This window comes from Oryzias latipes, chromosome 2, assembly GCF_002234675.1.
Source record: "Oryzias latipes chromosome 2, ASM223467v1".
NCBI lineage: Eukaryota > Metazoa > Chordata > Actinopteri > Beloniformes > Adrianichthyidae > Oryzias > Oryzias latipes.
The window spans coordinates 20602903-20623181 of record NC_019860.2 but is presented as its reverse complement, the minus strand read 5'-3'; the positions used below and the strand labels follow the sequence as shown (position 1 = coordinate 20623181).

The window sequence follows — 20279 nt, the reverse complement described above, 5'->3', positions numbered from 1 at the left end:
AAATACCTGATGATGGATTCTAAAAAGTATTTCATGTATATGAAACTATTTCGTGTTAATTTGTTTCTAACTTTTAAAATACCAGTTAGTTTGTCCTTTCGCCAACTGAAAGTTATTTGCATCAGGAGTTTTCCATCTCAGTTACTACATTTTTTAGCTTTACCCTTTGAATTGAAGCGTTGGGGTTCAGGCTAAGAAGAAAATAAGACATTACGCCCCATTCTTTATCACCTAGACTCCTTCATCTCCTTAACTCCGCCCCTTTAAACCTTTAGCTCTTCATCTGTCTTGTCTTCCTCCATTCCCCCTAATTACCCCCTTTAAATCTGCAAATATATCAGTTCCAGAAGAACAGAAAGGTCTTAAACATGGAAACTTTTTCCACCCTAGCAGTTTGTTTTATTCTTCCCAACTCCACTTTAAAGCCAGCCAGTCGCTGCGGTTCTTCCCATTACTGATTAAAACCAGGCCCTTCCTGACCCCGTGTGATCCCCCACTTAAAAAAGGCAGCAGGTCATCGTGAAGGGAACTGTGTTTGGCATTTTCCAGAAGGCTCTTGAGTGCGTCTGCCATGATGCTCCTATAAAAGGTCACACACTCAGCCTTTTGAGGATGAGAACATCCGTTTTACAGCAAATTAGTGCAAGAAGAGTTACTCAAAAGATTTTATTCTCTAAGGAGTCTTGCAGTAAAAATGCCTTTGTGCTCTAGTAGAGAGCAAAGGTTGAAGGATTTGTTCAATCTTTGCTTTTTGTCCGTTGTTAGAGAGAAACATGAGCAAATAGAACTGTACAATACGTTTCCATGATGATTCATGTTATTAGACCAAAACGTTTGTTTTCCTGCCCGCATTATTCTACCTGGAACGATGACGCATTCATTTAATCATGTGTTCTGCTTGTATTCATGCGTATATGTGGTGCACATCCTGCTGATGCGAGTTGGTGCCCTGTCGAGCAGTTTTGCTCGTAACCCTGTCGCCCTTCATCCACATGATGCCCTCGCTCTCAAAGAGGACACACACTTAGCTGCATTCCGCTCATTCCCACTTGTTTGAATAAGGCATTTTTGAACCGGCCAGATCAGCTTTCCTCATCTGGCAGAAAACGCAGGAGGGGGGCCAAAGCAAAAGTCGATTACAAGATCAAAAGAGTTTTCTACAACCCAAGATTTGGAAAGGTTGTAATATTTTAAAACTTTGAATAGAACAGTACGTAGTTTACTCAAATAGTGGATGCCATCCATGCTTTGGTTATGAATTTAACTTTGGGTTTTGAAAGCCTTTTAGTTTTATTTAACTGCTTAATACCGTAGTTGTCAGTCAAACAACACAAAAAATAACGCACGCCAGCTGAACTACTGTAGCTCACCGTTTCTGCAAGGATCGCAATTCCAAACAGATTCTGAAGCTGAGATTTGACAATATATGCAACACTTTACATTAATGAATTGTTTACAGCAGTACTGATAAAGTAGTAAAGTGTTTATAGTGCTAAAAGTTTGGTAGCTAAGTGTTTGGGTTAGCAAAACTACAATAGTAAAGTGTTTATGACCATCCCTTTACTGCAGTGAAGTGTTTACGTTAGTAAAGGTACAGTGGTAATGTGTTGCATATCGGCGCAAAACTCTTGTTTGTTTCGCAAAAATCAGTTGCTTTACGTCAACTGAGTAAACACTATACTACTATGAAGTAGTGAAGTGCTCCTATAGTATCCAACTCCAATATAGTATCCAATTCTGAAGGGGAGAAAAGAATATTTGTGCCGATATGCAACACGTTACGCGGTAAAGTGTTTGTGCAGAGATACAGCGGTAAGGCGACTGGTTATCTAACTGGTGACTATTATCAGAATATTGCAGGTTCAATTCCCGCCTTGCCCGTCAAAGTGTCCAAGACACTGAACCCCACCTGGCCTTTGGTGGAAGGTTGGCGTCAGCGTGTGAATCGGTGTGTGAATGGGTGAAAGGGTTTGTGACTGTAAAGCCTTCGTGGAAGATAGAAAAGAGCAATACAAGTATATACCATGTACCGTTTACGTTAGCAGATGTACGGTGGTGAAGTGTTTACGGTAGAAAGTGGAATGCTGGTAAATAAATTAAATATTTTTACTTTTTCGTTAGTTTTATAATAATAGAAATATAAATTTTCCTCAATTGGATAGCGTTGTCTTTTTTTTGGGCTGCACGGTGGCGCAGTGGTTAGCGCTCTTGCCTCACAGCAAGAAGGCCCCTGGTTCAAGTCCCGGCTGGGGGACATGAAAAATACATCAATGGGGGACCTTTCTGTGTGGAGTTTGCATGTTCTCCCCGTGTATGCGTGGGTTCTCTCCGGGATCTCCGGCTTCCTCCCACTGTCCAAAAACATGCTTCATAGGTTAATTGGCAACTCTAAATTGTCCATAGGTGTGAGAGTGCATGGGTGTGTGACTGTGGACGTTCTACCCTGCGACAGACTGGCGACCTGTCCAGGGCATCCCCCCTGCCTACGCCCAAGTAGCCGGGATAGGCTCCGGCAGCCCCGTGACCCCGAAAGGGACAAAGCGGTACAGAAAATGAATGTCTTTTTTTTTTTTTTTGGAGTGGTGATGAGCTGTACTAATTATTTTAAAACTTGTTCATATTTCATTTTTACATTTGAAGTGAACAGAAAGAAGACCTGGGTTTAATCTGACCATTATTCAACAAACTGAATTTATAACGTCACTATGAACTCTTTTCAGATCTCCAAGTATAAACAGTTTCACTGTACTAAGTCTTTTTAAGCCAAACAACAACATGAAGGTATGAGCTTGAAATTTAAGGTCAATAAATAAATAGAACAAAGGCCTTCCATGATGCAAAGGACACTTTTCTCAGCTGAGCTGCCCGCAGAGAGACTTGGATAAATGAGGAGTCCTAGGGTAACCTGCGCTTTAATCCTGAAGAGTGCTTTTGGATAACCTTCAAGGGGTGGGGGTGGGGGCAAACACCTTTCAAAGAATGGCTACACCATCTGTCCTTTTAAAGGTGGCATCAGTTAATGGATCATGGTTCCCCACGATGCAAAGACAAAAACCTTAAAACCTAATTACATGTTATGATATTGATACATGAACACACAAACATGCAGTGGGGGCCAAAAGAAAAGAAAAAGCATCCATCAGTCACAGATTCTGCTAGTTGTTCCACTTTAGGCTCAGAAGTCTAATGTTTATCATAGATACACAGAATGTGAAAGGTCAGATGCTTCCTGGGTCTTTACCATGTTTGGACACATTTCAGCTGCTATTTTGGTCCATTCTTCCATGGAGATCTTCTCCAGAGCTGTGATGTTTTGGGGCTGTTGCTCGGCAACACAGACTTTCGACTCTTTCCACAGATTCTCCATTGGATTCGGGTCTGGTGATTGGCTAGACCACTCCAGAACCATGAAATGCTTTTTATGTAGTTGCTCCTTTAGTTGCTCCGGACGATGTGTTTGGGATCATCTTGCTGAAAGACCCATCCATGCTCTCATTGAAGGAAGAAGGTTTTGGTCTAAAATTTCATCCCTCTTCAACCTTTCCTAAATACGGATTAATCGATCTGTAAAGCAACCCCAAACCATAATATTTCCACTTCCACGCTTTGTTGTTATGGCAACTCAGCCTTTTTCTCCTTCCAAACACAGCTAGTGGCGAGTACCCTAAAGATCCAACCACATGACATTCTCCTAATCCTCCTCTGGATCATCCAGATGGAGTCAATAATACAGGTAAGGAATGAAGGATAGAAAAGCGTCTTAAAGAGGAAGTAACAGGTCTTTCAGAAAGAATTCTTGCTAGTTTTTCTAGAGTTCAATACTTATTTTTTGGACCAATAAACAGGCAAAATCAAATTTCAAACAATGGGATCTCCTGGATTATTTTTTTACATTACAATTGAAGTGCATCTAAAATGAACTCTACAGGCCCTTTCTCATTATTTTAGGTGGGACAACTTGCATCAATCAGTTACTGACACCTTTTCCTTCACCCATTAAGTGGTTTATATATCAACCATCAAAGAGTTGGGTAATTTCCTTGAAACAGAATCACATTTGCAAGAAGAAAAAAACATTATTAGGGACAGCATAGGGTAAAATAAGAGAGGACATGGAATCTCTGCACTAAATAATGCACCAGATATTTTGATAAAGGAAGTGATGTGGGCTTTATTCATTTTTTTAACCAAAGAATATTTAGCAGTTTTCACATTCATACAGAAAGCATCTGTCTGGTGAAACCTCCAATTGGGTCGTTGATGCCAATGCTGTTCACCTCTACAGACTAGTGTACATCAGTGAATTATTTCTAGAATTCAGAGTGGTAAAGACAGACGGCACACAATGACCAACACAACAAAAGTGAATCTAAGATATACCTATGCTTCTCAAATGAGGATTTTGGCCATAAAAATCCAACAAACCAAAGAGATTTTAGGTCCAGGCACACATGGTTAAACCAAAGTTTCATTGGTGCAACCCACATATTTAAATTTAACGCTCACACCACAAATCCATGTTCATCACACATGTGGTCCTGTATATCTACTGTATCTGAGCCCTCAAAATTTAAAGAAATAAAAAATTTCCACAGTAGCAAAATCAAACGCGATAGTGGTTCTTTCTACGTATTAAACGTATTTACACAATCGTTTTCTAAATTGTTGGGCAGGTCTGTAAGGCCTACATGGTTAGAATTTACAATTGTTTCATAGATTAACATACCATTTTTTTTGATATTGACCTTTAGATCCAACATCCCAGGCAGAAATTACAACAATTTATTATATAAGCTCACCCCAAGAAACCTGAAGATTCTGAGGCTCTTCAGCTAACCATGTATGTTTTATTTTAGGGTTTTTTTTTGTCTTGGTTTGGAACACACTATGTCGGGAAGGCAGGTTTGGAAAAAAAAGTTTTTTTCTCCATTTTGGGAATCTGGGAAATGCCCCGAAATGGAAAGTGTTTCCTTGTTTTCCAATGGAGCATTCTTTGGGCACAACCTCAACTGAACCCACTTCAACTGGCACAAACACAAACCAAGCAAGATACCTACAACCCACACACCAAAGCTATTTCGACTGCCTTTTAAATCCCAACTAAACTCCCTCATCATTCCACTTTGTTTGATCTTGCAACTAAAGTGATAAAAAACAGCTAAAGTGGCTTTACAGGAATTCAAAAAGACCTAATCTAATTGAAATCTCTTGTCAGTGCGTTCCAACGCGGTCCTGCCTTCGTTTTCTGGTCCTTATCAGATCCAAAAGCAACAGTTTACTTGCTGCTTTAGCGCGATTTTGGACTGCAGACGTTTCTTCACATTTAGGAGTCCAGTACTAAGGGTGGAGTTCAAACCGTGGCCCAGTGCTAAGAATAACAATATCCTACTCTTGCAGCCACATTCCCCCGCTCCTGCCTGGGGCAACATGTCAGGGATTATTCGTTATCCAGCAACCACTGAGCTGCAGGCTTTACAGATTTCATATCACATGAGCTGTTTACATCTGAATAACAGTTGAGGCAGATTGTTTCCATTTTTCTGTTAAGCACAATGGCCAGGATTAAGAGAACCGTCTATAAAAACGAGGCTTCTCATCTGATCAGTGACGGACGGAGAAAAATTGTGACCAAATACAGCAGAGCTGCTCGCTGTGTGGGGGCCTGTCTTGCATCTTGAAGATTATTTTAAAGCTTTTTCCTATTGGGACACACACACAAGAAAGAGGGGCTTTTATGATTAGCTGCCAAAACTGCTGACATTTAGAGGTAGAAGGAAATCATGTGGGATGCCAAAGGGATATAGTTTTTGCTGAGAATTTTTCCTTAAAAATCTAATTGAATACAAAACGACTCCCTTCACGGCTCTTTATAATATCAGAAGAAAAGAAGTCTACTTGTCACCTGATTCATTTCTCCTTTAAACAGCTCTGTTCATTTTTCTTTTTTTGAATTGTTACCCTCACTTTCAAACATTACAACACCTACATGTCTGGGGATCCCAAATCCCTTTCCCGTTTAACAATGTCGCACAAACATCTCAATACTAGTCAGAGATCCTGATCCACTGTGTCCTCTACAGTCGAAGGACATGTTTATAACAACAATACAATCAAAGAGGACCTTTTGCTTTAACCTTTTATCATCAGAGCTTTAGCTCCAGCGTGACTACTGAGAAGGAGTGTCTAAGGGCAAAGAAGCCCAGTTTAGCTTAGTCTGTTTAGTGTAGTTTAGCCATTACCTACTGATTTCTGAGACTTAATTGTCAGATAAATGCATCTAGACATTAAAGAAAAACACAATTATAAACAACAAACCACAACAAGAATCAAGTTTCTCATGCACGAGGGAGAGGAGCAAATGTGTTGGAAAAGGTCCACCACGTTTCTCTTCTCAAAGGTCTGCCTCTCCCCGTGCTGCTTTTATTAAGAACACAAGAAGGAGGTAACATTTTCAAGACAAAGACAAAAAGTTCATTAGGGGGTGTCGTCAAATGACCCTTTTGGTTGGATTCTAAGTTCAAACAGTATCCCTTATCAGCTCAGGACAGTGTGTCGTAAACCCCCCTCTCTTCCTTGCTGGGATGAGAAGCAGATGAACAAACACACAACTGTTTTCAGAAGAGGTAAAAAGGTCAATCTAAGTTAACATTTAAACATACATTTAACCAAATACATTTAAGCAATGATAATAATAAAACAAATTCCTTCACATACTGTTCTTTATGATTTAATGTTTGCTATTTAATTACCGGTATGAAGCCCATTGAGACGACTTTGGTTGTACTATTGAGCTATATAAATAAAATTTAATTAACATTACGTAACTGTACAATCATGTATCAGCTGATACTGTCGGCTTTGTGCCGTTATGCAACACTTTATGTTTGTAATGTGTTGCACATCGGTGCTTCGTGTCAGAATCAGCGGTCTCAGGTTGATCGTGTAAATGGTTGAAGAGTTACGCTATCTAAAAGAGGGTGTGTTATTTAGGTGTGGCGGGTGACATCTAAAAGTGTTAAACAGGTTCAAAATAAGATTTATTGCATAGAGAAAATAGGGTAGCGACATTTTATTGCATTTATCATTTTGCCTCCATCACTCCAGTTTAAATTTTATGGTCAGAACACACAATAGTAGAAATACTGGGATGAAAATTGTGTTTTGTTTTGGGTGATTTTAACATGTTCTTGTGGCATTTTTGTGCTGAAAGAATGGCACGCACTGAGAAAATTAAGATTAAAATGTTATTTCTGAGAATTTCTTTATCCAAATCGTTATGAATCAGGAGCAAATGTAAAATGCCGTTTGAAACCGACGTAGACAATACTCTGGGCGGGACAAAAGCTACATGCACCAAGCTCTCAGCAATGGGAAGGGGGGCGGGGTTGCTCAGTGCCAACAGTCTCGTCCACAATTCAGACACGAATTTCTCATGACCGACTTCTACTATTGAAAAAGTTAAATCATTTGTACAGTTACACTCCAACATTTTCAAAAAACTGTCGTTTTCTGTGTCCTGGAAAACAGCAGTTTTTTTTCATTTAGGCTACATGGCATAATCATAAATAACTCCCCAACTTACCCCCTTCCTCATATAACCTCATATTAGGGTGAGGGGGTGGGGGGTCTAGCCTGCGATGCGCCTTGGGGGGGGGCTACTTGGGAGTGGCCCCCCTCCTATGGTTGCCGTATGGAGTGGGCCCCCCCTCTTTCGGTTTTATTTGCACCTTAGACATGTAGGGTCCTTGGTAGGGGGGGTGCTTGGACATCACTGCAAGCAAGCAGCAGATGTCCTCCTGGCACCCTACCCGCCAATTTTAACCGCACCTTAGACATTTAGGGCCCCTTGGTGTGGAGGGTGAGGGGACATCACTGTGAGTAATCAGGAGATGTCCCCTTAGTGCCCTACTCGCCAATTTTAACTGCACCCCCCTTAGTACACACACCCCTCCCCCTTCAATATATACATTCAAACAAACACACACACATGCACACAAACACCCTCTCAAACACCCATACACGCACACACATTTTACATGGAAGGTGGGACCTGGGTCCATCTGTCCCCTACCCCTTCCCTGGTGGGGGGTGCGGGCCCTTTGGCGATGGCGGCCGTGTCCCTTGGGTGCCGGCTCCCTGGGCCCGGCGGTGCTCTCTCCGCACGGTGGGGGGGGTTCATATTACACCTGAGCCGGGGGTGTTCGTGTCCCTGGGGGGTGGGTCCTGGTCCTTGCCCCTGGGCGCTGGGCCCTGCCAAACTTCCAACATGGCCGAGCCTGGTCGGGCCATATTTATAACACCCCTTGTGGGCCGCCCTTTTTTCCCCGGGGTTCCCCCCTCCTGGGCGGGGGCGGCGGGCCCCTGCCTTGCTCCTACCTGGACCAACCGTGGGCCGGGTGGGTGGCTGCCTGGAGTGTGGAGCGGGTCTCCCTTGGGGGGTCCTGGCTCGTACCTGGGGTCGGGGCGGGGGGATGCCCGGAACTCCTGGGTGGTGGTGGGGTGCTCGTCTGGGGCTGTGGGCGTCCCTCTCCGGTGGGGCCCTGCGTTGGGCTCTTCCGGCGCGGCGGGGGGGCTGCTTTCCTGGCTGGGCTGGGGCGGCGCTCTCTTTCCCTCCGCGCCTCCCTGCTCTCTGGCTCTGGGGGCCTCACGGCGGTCCTGCTGGCCCTGGCCTGGGTGGCGGTCTTGGTCGCCCGGGGGGCGGTTGTTCCCTGCCTGTTCCCGTGTGGCGTTGGGGGAGTTCCGGCTGCCGCTGCTGCTGCGGCGGGGGTCTGGGTGTGGGGGTGGCTGGGCGCTCCTCCTCCTTATTTTCACATTCCACCATCCATTTTAAAAGAACATAAACACTCACCTGAGCACAGGTGTTAGCTCACCTTTGCACTAATAGTTTGCATGATTGAATGAATGAAAGATTTCACACTAGTTGGTTTAAAGGCATAGGTATGCGTTCGTGAACACTATCTGTTTTGTGTACATGTTGACATGTGGACATTTTTGCAGCTAGCAGGTGTGTTGATAATATTTGAGTGTGTGTGAACAGGCCCCGCCCTTTTTTGTACTACATTTGAACCGTACCGTAATGATAAACAACCAGTAAACCTGTCTGCTCTATGCTGCTTCATGGTCTTACCCCCCCTTCCCCCTCCTATTATCACCCTCCTACCCCCCCCCCCCCCTCTCTAACGTCCCTCTCTCTTCTTCCCCTCTTTCCTTTTCCGTCCGGTCCAACACCAAAGATCTTCAAACATGTTTGAAATTAATAAAGTTTGGCCTCAATTACAAAAGGGGTTTATTCAGACATACCTTTGGTTTGTCTGAAGATGAATAACCCCTATTGTTAAAATAAAATATGTCCAACACAAGAGGCCCTCAGCTCTCATCTGTTTGCCTAGCTGTTGGACAGGACAAGTAAAAAAAAATAAAAAATAAATAACTCCTAATATAGATAAGATGATCGGAGTGGGACACTATTTGTGGTAATCCAGGTCTAATAGAATAGGGATAACAGAATTTTTCTTCATGACAAGTTCTGCATCATCAAAGTGACATTTGTTGCTAATTTGTCGCATATACTGCAGTTTTGCATTTCCCACTTCAATCAACCTAATGATTTTTTTTTACACATGGGTAACCAGCTTAATGATTTAATCAGGATAGGAATGACAAGAATGTCAGATTTAGTTTTGGTTTGCTACCACATGTTACCAATGAGACACGTTTAGCTCTTTTTTGATTTGCACTGGGTAATGTATTATTTCTACTTTTTATCACTTTTCTTTATTTTGTTGACTTTCAAGTAGATGTGGAGTTTATAGATGGAATAGCTTTAATTTTGTTCATATTTTATTGACTATCCAAGGAAATAAGATCTCCATGTGAATCCAAATCTTCTACTGAAAGCCACTGAGATTTACAGACTTTATACAGATTGAAACGTGATCAAAACTCGATTTTTAGCTAAAAGATTGGAGTTTGTTTTTTGAACCTTTATTTGTTAACAACTTCTATTTCTTCTCTTTTTCTGGGAAATTCAGATGGAAAAAAGTGAGCAGACATGTTCATTTAGCCTCATGTTATCAGTCTGTGTGGCTCCGCACAATGCAAGGCAAACAGACTCCACCCCCCGGTTGTCAAGCGATTGGCCGCCTCAACAGCAGGACGGCTCACTGGGAGATTTGAATACAGTAGATGCACAGAAGGGGGAGGAGGAGAACCGCCGAGGGGGTGGGACATTGGTCGGTCTGCCTTGCTCACTGTTTAAGCCCCTCTCTCTCGGGTCAGGATGGAAAGGCTCGCACAGGCAGAGGAGGGAGCATGTCATGAGAGGTGATGACACCACCACGGAGGTGTATCCTCATCCTCTCCGACTTCTGAGAGCGCCGCTCGCTGCCGTTTCAGCCGCCGCTGCTGCTGCCATACTTTCTGCATCCCACAGAGTAGAGAGAGAGGTCAAAAGACAGCTGCCAATCTCCTCCTCCGCCTCTCTCTCCACTTCTTTTCTCACTTTGTCTGTGGATGATGGGATTTTAATCATGTGGAAGGTAAGGGCATAATAACCATCTCCAGTAACTACCTGAAAATGGTTAGTGGGGGGTTTTTGTCTCAGGGGCATCTTCTGCTCCTCTTTATTTTAGTTAAGTCTGTGAGTCTTTGGGGGATTCCCGCACGCTTCAACCTCAGCTATTCTCAGTGGAAATGAGAAGGAAAGCCAGAATTACTGGAATGATAATGACAGAGCCGTGGCTTCAGAGGTCTGTGGAGCCATCTGTGACATGGAAAAAACTTCTGCTGAGCATGCCTTCTGCTTTGATCACATGGCTTTATGCGGGTTCTTCCAAAAGCGTCACTGGTCTGTAGATTTAAACTTAGTTTTGACTCAAGTCTGGGTATGTTTTTTTTTGCTACTACATAAAATGCGAATGTGGGCTTGAGTTTCATTCACTCTGCTTTTTGTGACCCAGTTTCAAAGTGCCACTCTGTGTGTTTTGGTTCCTGTTTGAAGCCCAGGACACAAAGACAGCAGACGTAGCTTAAAGGGCTGCCTTACACAGCATGTGTGCTTTGGTGCTGCTAATGTGTGCTTGTGCAGGTCTTTAAAGCTGCAGAGTGTCCCGTGTATTTCGATTTTCAAGAGTTTATCTGCACTCGACTGAACTGCACGAGCGTAAATGAGGCCGTCCTCACGCTGGTGCAAACCACTAATTGCGTGCTCGTAATAGCCTCTCAGAGGATCGGCTCCTGTGTGCAGAGTCATGTTAGACACACATCAGTGCATTCCTGCATGGATGTGTGTGCGTGCTAAGAGAACTGAAGCGTGTGTGTGACAGCTGGCCCACATTAGCTTATTGTGAGCGCTGATCCTTCACACCTGCTGTAGGTCAGGGATCAAAGAAATCCAAGTTTGTTCTTCAAGACAATGGAGAACTCGAAGGAAGACGTTCTAAAGTGAGAAAGCTTGGGGGGCTAGGGGGTGACAACTTCTCTGAAGAACCAAAATTTAAGCAGATGTTTGCCAAAAACTCAAGAATCCACGTCTCGGAATTTGTCCTTCTGAAGACAGACCAAGACTCCAGACAGAAAAGGAAGAGGGTTTGTGTTGACTTATGAAGAGACCAATATAGCAACAATACTATTGTTCCTGGTTACTTTCCTGTTTCCCATGACACCAGTGAGGCGACCCTAGTCTTGATCATCTCTTAAATCAGTTTAGTCTCTTTTATTCTTTAGAACAAAGGAATTGAATGGAACTTATCCACATAGGACTTCTGAATGGTGCAATCACGATCCTTTAAAACTCCTTGAAGTTACTTTGATCGCCGACTTTGATCCCAAGGTTAAAAACAAGGCTTGCAGTAAAACTTTGCTGCAAGCTGAGCGTGTTCGTCCCCACCGTTTCTCTCCGAAATCTCTTGGTTTCGTACCGATGCATGATAAAGCAGTGGGGAATGACTCATGAAGTGCTTATCTTAGCATAAACAGGATAATTCGATCTTCAAAGTAATAGTAGACGCCCACTTCAGTCGCTGGAGGCGGAAACCACTAATTGCTATCTAAACATCTTTGGAGGAAAAAGGGAAACGAATACAGTTTCTCTCCTTTTCTCTTTCAGTTCATCTTTGTTTCCACTATGAATCAGTTCATTTCACATGCCACACTGTCTCTTTAATAGCCGTTCCAGTGAGATGTGTGAAGTCGTCATGGAAACTTTTGATTGTTTGGCTATTAAATGAAGGGGTTGATTGAAACTTGGCAGCTTGTCCTCCAAAGAACTCAAACTTCATACGCTAATATTTTGTTTAAATTAAAATTATTGGCCAAACGTTTGAACCTTTTGCATCATAATTTTTTCTGGAAGGGAGATTTCAGACCATCAATATGGCTAAAAGTGTTACACAAGTTCAAAAAGAGTTGACATTTCTCCACTTGTTTTCCATTGATAGTTTGGATGAATACACGCCCAACAACTAGATTTATCTCAACCTTGGAGTTTAATTGAATAACAGCTATTGAACCTCAAGTGTTTCCAGTCCTTAAATCCATGATATGGGAACATTTTAGTCCACGTTGTCTTAAAAGTTAGAAAACTGCTGCACAGAAAGCAGGTTAGACAAAATCTTGGCTCATCCCCACCCTTTCACCACTTGTTGAGTTCAGGTATTCTGCCCCCCTCTAGCCCAACTATATAAAATGTTCTATCTCCACTACTGAATTTAGACATAACCATATCCAATATACATTTTAAGGGAATCTTGTTTTTAGCCACCACGTCTCTGTGTTTTAGACTACACCTGGTCATTTCCACGTGATTTGTTTTACCATATTTCCCACACTATAAGGCAAACTTCAAAGGCTTAACTTTTTCAAGAATTGGCCTCTCAACCCAGAGCACTTTGTATATGTTTTGGTTCTGGTTGGTCTTACTGATGTTGAAGCAACTTCGAGCTGATTCATGACATATTGATCCAATGCCAATCTGTTATTTTTTAGTTTCACAAACAAAATTGTTATTGTAAATACGCTAAAGGTGTAGCGGTGACGAACTTTTTGTTTATTTTTTGTTACTAACAAGGTTGGGAGTTGGAGTAGTCATAGTAACGTTTGTGTTAGCGATATCAGTGTGTTTGTCTATACTTGTTAAAAATGAGGCTGTGAGCTGCAGGTTAACGTAGCCAATTCATTGACGGTGCACCTTAAAATGCATTCCCTATAGTGTGGAAATTACAGTAGAGATTATTGTAGATGTAAATTATTGTAGAGCTAAAATGACAATGTCCTGATTTCAAGGTCATCTAACCGCAATATTTCAATTCGATAAAATCCAAGATGCAAAAGTCAATACTGTTTTTTATAATCTTCTCCATAAGTGGTTTACAATTACATCCAAGATCTGAGAACTCAACTAAACTGCTTCCAGCAATTCCCATTTGGCCTTACAGCAAGAAAAACGCTTTTTCACCAATCAACCCTTTAACACCAGCGAGGTCACCAGCATTGCCTAAAAAACACTCTTTGACTCACCCCAACTCTTTGACCATTTACGAGATCAACTTGAATCAGCTGATTCTGACACGGACTGAAGCAGCGTTTAATACCAGCTTTTAAGGCTGCACGACATGAGAAAACTTGCGATTAGTGATATCGGTGATCAATATTGCGATGACGAAACAACTTTCGATACGAGAAAAAAACAAGCAAAACAACAAAATACATAATTTTCCATTTCACTGCAACAGATTAACTAAAGAGTCACATAACTTAAATTACACTCCAAATGACCCTTGTCTAGGAGGCTAGCATCTAACATAAAAGGGGTTCTTCTGATTGGTCAATGACGTAAATGATCAAATGCACAAAAGTATTTATTTGATTTGTTTGATATGTCCAGCTGACATAAGATTCTTTTAGCACATTTACAGTTACCATTTATCGCAATTTTTGCAAACTTTTGCGATATGCATATTGCACAGCTCGATATCGCAATAACAATAAAGTTGCGATTTATTGAGCAGGCTGGCCGTGTTGCATATCAGTGCAAAGCCACTTTTCTTCACTTCAGAATTTACTGGAATCCTGTTAATTGAATAAACGGTGGAAGAGTTACAATAGTTAAAAGAATGTAAACACTGGAGCTAAAGCTTCATGTTGAAGGATTAAAATAGACCCAATAGAAATTACTTCAGCTATGTAGTTTAACCCTAGTTTTAACCCTTTAACATCTAGGCTTTTTCTCAAGTGTTGACATTCTACCAGCTACCGTAACTCTTCAACCGTAAGCGGCTTCTGGAGCGCAGAAAAGCAGCTTTGCACTGATATGCGACACTTCACTGAAATGATGTTAGGTGCAAAGCCCATATGACGTTGATTGCGTAAACGGTTGAAGACTTACTGTACGTCAAAGAGCGTGTTATTTAGGTGCCACCTCTGGTCTAAAAGAGTTATGGTAATGTTTGTGGTCCTAATAATGACTTTAGTAGAGTTTGTAGTGAATTGTTGTTGGTTAGGTTCAATATGAATGCCAACATATTCAATAAACATCAAACGGTACGTAGGATTTAAATGACCTACAATCTTTCTTTCTCTTGAGTGGTATTGGAAGGATGACTTTCAGAAAAACAGTGCATCTTAACCTATCGACCAAAAATGACAAAGAAATCAGTTTTCATAAAGAAAACATCAAAAACTGAACGGTAGTTGGACAGCGCCATTTTAATCCGAGCTGTGTTTGCTAAATCACAAGTGCCTTGTACTATGAGTGCTAGACTTAAAACCCCACATATACAACTTAATGAGGAGGAGATTACTGCAGCATACTTCCTCTTTGCCCCGAACAACTCACATTAAATTGCAATATCTGGCATGCTTTGCCACATGACCCTCACAGATGCCACACACGCTGGCTTCATCTCTCCAGTGTGCTGGTCATGTATGCACACTCTCCAGCTTTGTGGAGGCAGTTTCATGCTGACCATATTTAGTTTAAATGAAAACTAATGCCTGCGGAATCAGGAAATGGGCACAATTTGATCCCTTTTATCCCAACATAATTGTAATTGCAAGTGAGGGTCAATATATTGGCAGTCATTAAAGCACCAAACTTCTTGAGTCGACTTTTTCTCCAGCTTTAACTGCATAGAGGAAAAGATCAAAAGGTAGCAAAATATTATGCAAACTGAATGCTTTTATTTTGACAAGTTGAGCAGTTTTGATAATAAGCCTTTAGTCCTAGTTTAAAGAAACTCCTTAAACCCCAACAGGTCTGTCATAATCTTCGTGGATGCATCTCATCAGGGTGAAGATCAAAGAACCCAGTTAAAACGTATCCTCACCAAACCCCAGACACGTTCTCCTATAATCTCCAGCCCCAAACATCACGTTGAATTTCACATGTGCCCAATCTGGGTCACAAAAGGAGACGAGCTCTGCCACACACGATCGCTAATAGCCTCCGCATCCCAGACAATGGCCAGCCAATCCTGTTAAGTGTGACTGACCACTACAAACCATGAAAGGCTAGGATTGGTCACAGGCAGGATGGCAGGAAGCGGATTAAGGATCAACCAGGCAGGGGTTGCTGAAATCAGACAACACATTGGAGCATGTGTGTCAACAGTTAGCACTCTTGACTGGTTAAATATTAAAAGAATCCAGAATCTCACTTTTTGTAAAGGAGGAAATATGGTTCATCTTTATTTCTCAGCAGATAAAGTTTCAAACATTTGTTTCTTCTTGCTTTACTCGATTTGGTCAGTTGTGGCCTCCTCACTATGGAGTTAATTCAGTCTCAATAATCAGAAATGCACACAACCTGTTTCACAAATAAACACGCTCTGATTCACAAATGTAATTTTACGCAAACTTGCAATATTAATCTGGAAATGCACACGTGTTTCACAAATGCACACCCTGTGTTTCACAAACACGCACGTTGTGTTTCTCAAATCTCAACTAAATGTTTCACACATGCACAACAAGTGTTTCTCACAAATGTGCACACTGTGTTTCACAAAAACACAATGCATTTTTTAGAAATTCACAATAGATGCTGCACAAACATCATTTTTAGGTACACTTTGAATATGAACTCACAGATCGTGCACATTTTAGAATGTGCGTTCACAAAACTGCTCATTTGTGAATCTCCCCACATTTGTGAGAGATTATCCTACGGTGAATATTGAGACTCCTTTCACGCTGCAGGTCAATTAATGTCACCATTGGCTAATGAATCTGTCAATCAAACTCATCAGCAAAGCAGGTGTGTTCACTTTCAGCCAATCGAATGGCCCCTTAGACTTTCTTTAAGCTTCCACACTGATGTCAGAACTGAAGGTGCACAGCACACAAGCACGGGGGAAAAGTTTTAAAGTCCAGGAGATACAAAGCCCCTTAGCTAGGAGTAACAAAATCAAATCATACATTATGATTAAAGTCAGTATAGTAACTCTGTTCTAACTTTAGGGGTAACGGAACAGGACAGTTGGAGGATGACTTCACTCACTGGAGAGAGAAAAAACGGGGGGGGGGGGGGGGGGGGGGGGGGGGGGGCTGAATTGATCTGTGATTGACAGGGAGGTTAGCTTGAGGTAATGTAGTCACACTACATTTAATATGGAGAGTGGTACAAAGTGATGCCAGTTTCCCCACAGAACTTTCTGTGGAAGTTGAAGATTTTTCTCCTCATGATCCAGACCGAAGGGACCCGGTGTCTGAGTGCTAAAAGGACGCTAGCAGCAAAGCTTCACTCAGGACTAACTATCCTGAGTGAAACATTCATAGCAAATCTCATCACCAGGAGACAGTTCACTGGATTCAATGCCAACTGCATTCAACCACTGTTGCCAAGTCCAGTGGAAACTTGCACAAGCCAATAATTTTTGACGACCGAAGGCAATAAACCTACAGGAGGCATGCTAAAGCTAACACTCTAACTACCGACTGGTACAGAGTCAAAGATGGGCGGGGCTTTTTGTCACCTGTGTGGAAGCTGGAAAAAGTCTAAGAGGCTATTCGATTGGCTGAAAGCGAGTACACCTGCTTTGCTGATGAGTTTAATTGACACAACGTGTGTGTTTGTGAAATACAGGGTGTGCATTTGTGAAACAACGTGTGCATTTCCAAATTAATATTGCACGTTTGCGTAAAATTACATTTGTGAATCAGAGCGTGTGTATTTGTGAAACAGGTTGTGTGCATTTCTGATTATTGAGACTGAATTAACTCCATACCTTACTGGTGATAGTTTACCAGTTCAACCGCAGATACACTGACTCAAGATGAATGAAACGATTTGACAATCAATATGAACATACTAGGTAGGTAGGTAGATGTAATTAACAAAAAAAACAACCTTTGGTGCCAAGGAAATCCAGAAATGTATTTTTGTCAACTCTTCTAAAAATGACATAGATCTGTTCGTCATCCGCAGGTGATCAAAACATAAAATGGTTGCTATGCATACAAAACCAACAGAAAACCCACCCACCAGATCAAAATGGTGGAGAGGGCGGGGCATGCCTGCAGAACATACAACGCCGTTTCTGCTTTGATGTAACTTACAGTTTGTCGTATTCCAAAATTTTGGAGTTCTGTTTCAGAATCCTCCAGGTTGCAAGGCAGGAATTAGTTTTAAAGATGTGTTTGGTTAATTGGCCTGTGGGAGGGGCTAAGGCTTTATAAGGGGTGAACTTTTCCCAGTTGAGACAGAGCAATCTTGGTTGCAGTGGTGGCAACAGACTCTCCCAGAATCAGTTGAATTCATTCTTTGATGTGTGTTTTGGGATCAATAAAATCTTACTGTTTGAAATTTGGAGTCTGCTGGCTTGGTCATTATTTCTTATTTTAGAGTGATTCATTTCCTTGCTGCAAAGAAGAACCCCGTCACATAGGCTACGTTCACACTGCAGGGCCTAATGCTCAATTCCGATCTTTTGAAAAAATCAGATTTTTTTGCAAGGCCGTTCACATCTCCAATTAAATGCACACTTTTGTGATCTCCTGTGTGAAAGTAAAATGACCCAGAATTGACCCGCATGCGCAGAAGAGTACTCAACGGTGAATGACGTGACTCGTTGTTTGCGGAAGTAGCTAACGTTAACAATGGATGTCAACAACACTGTTGTCAACAGTGGAGGTCTTTTGCATTATTACATTTATTTTCAAAAAGGAGCCAGCACAATAACAATCTTCTCATTTTAAGAAGGCATTGGAGCCAGGATCGTCTGTACCCATGGTTGTGGAATGGGGATGTGTATGTGCTGGGGCCGTGTGTGTGTGTAAGAGGGGCAGTGGGGGCGTGCATTCATGTTGTGTGTTAGGGAGGAAGGAGAACGATAATAAAAGAAGGCTTCCCCCAACAGAACTGGTATTGACTCTCGATTAACCTGCTCTGGAGAATCTGAGGGTCCGAACTGGGAAGTGAACCCCGAAGGAGGATCCGCCTTCAGTCCCCCGCGCTTCTGACCACAGTCTGAAAGGGGAAAAAAAAAGTAATCTCGGGGAAAGGCCATTTCGCTGGAATTTTTTTCAAAAACCACCCGGTTGCGATAAGGGCCCTCGAGTTTTGCCTGAATAGAGCTGTCACCCCAAATATGAATCCAATCGGTGACCTCGCTTCCTTTTCACTGACTGGTCTCAGCAGCATCGTCTACCATGGTTGATGTTTATGTTCTCGTTCCCACCTACTTCAACGCAGATTGACAACGTACGGGTCGGATACATGTTGCCTGGACGGTCAGACGGCGGTTGCATTTGAAAAGATCGGATATGTATCGGATTCGGGACCACATACCCAAGTGGCCTGGGTCGCATTTGAAAAGATCGGCTTTGTGTCGTTCAGACTGTCATGAAAAGATCAGATACAGTTTGCATAGGGGTAAAAAACAAAACCAAAAAACAATCGGAATTGGGTCCCTTCAGCCTGCAGTGTGAACGTAGCCATAGTGATTGGAACCGACCACTGCTTGGGATCAGGGGTTAATGTGGTTTCAGTTATCTACTCCCAAAAAAAGCATCTTATTTTTCTCCTTTAATTTGACCTTTTTAAATCCTGTAAGCAGATCTTGAAAGTTCTGATTGAGATAAGAGAGTGCCAAGTGGCTACAGCTGTGATAATTTTTGAATAAAAACATCCTTTTCTTGACAGTTGGCATTTCCTCCAGTTGGTTGATCTTTTTAAATGGCTTATTCGACCAATTTTTCTGAAAAGTACCTAATTTACACTTTAATAATCGACTGAAAATGTTTGTTTTTGTTTGAGTTGTGACTTCATGAACTCAGACAGGCAGCAATGGCGTTTACACCCGGCCTCCGATGCTTCGCCCTCCTCCGCTTCCCTGCATGTTTACTGTTCTCTGTCCTTGGAAACTTGAGGGAGGGAAGTGGAACGAGAAGATCGTAAAGTGACACACACAGTGTATGCTGATTACGTGAACCAGGTCAATGGAGTTGACCTACTTCTTGGATCCGCACCACGGACTGCCACGGCTGCTCTCGTCAAAGCACCAAGCAGACCCCTTCATCCAAGTGTGTGCTTCAGTGAAGGAACGCAGCATTTGGCTGTTTTTGGAACCGTATTTTAACCATATTTTAATTTTCCCACTCAGTCGAACAGACCCAGCTCTAGTTTTTTTTGTTTTATATTTTCCTAAAATGTTGTATCATTTTATTTTAGAGGTTAAAAATCAGCTTAAAAACCAGTTTTGGTCCACACCCTCCTCTTGTGGAATCAGTTCTTTTAGAAAATGGACAGACTGAATACCTATGAAAATTTCAGCAGCCTAAACTGTGAGTGGAAGATGAAAGCTGCTACCTTCATGGATCCAGAGTTAATGAAAGATTCAGAGGCAGGGCGCAGACAATCCCAACACAAACGGAGATCAAAAGTTGAAGGAGCTTTAACATTCAGGATTATCTTCAGCTTGATTTCACAGATATTTGGCTTTCCAGGAAATTGGCAGGTAACCAAGTATTAGAGTTTCAGTAAAAGATATAATAAATGTGAAATTGTAAAAAAGGTTTTAGATTGGTGAGATCAACCGGGAAGCCATAAAATAACTTGTTGGAATTACTTCACTTTCTGTTGCTTCACTTTAAAAATGTTTTATCAACGTTTTATTTTCTACAATTACACATTAAATATGAAATGTTGCTCTAGAAAAGTGTGTTTGAATTACCTAGAACAGCCTGCTAAGTTGTTTACCTTATTTTTTATATTTTAAATGAGTTCACACATTCATCTACCTTCTTACTATCGTTATAAAATCGATGGTGTCTCATCGTTCTCG

General features: G+C 42.0%; 2 protein-coding genes across 3 annotated transcripts in view; one reads left to right on the top strand and one right to left on the bottom strand.

The window, feature by feature from the left end:
• Positions 1 to 20279, top strand: part of LOC101171810 (E3 ubiquitin-protein ligase Midline-1) — a 73991-nt gene that overhangs the window by 18194 nt on the left and 35518 nt on the right. Inside the window, exon 1 of one of the 2 annotated variants that reach the window (XM_004066587.4) lies at positions 10252 to 10538. The exons of the other annotated variant lie outside the window; for it this stretch is intronic. The gene's annotated coding sequence lies outside the window, so the exon portion shown is untranslated. Of the gene's footprint in view, positions 1 to 10251; positions 10539 to 20279 lie in introns of those variants that run through there. 2 annotated transcript variants of the gene reach the window in all.
• msl3 (MSL complex subunit 3) overlaps positions 1 to 20279 on the bottom strand; it is a 204649-nt gene that overhangs the window by 164633 nt on the left and 19737 nt on the right. The window lies entirely within an intron of this gene.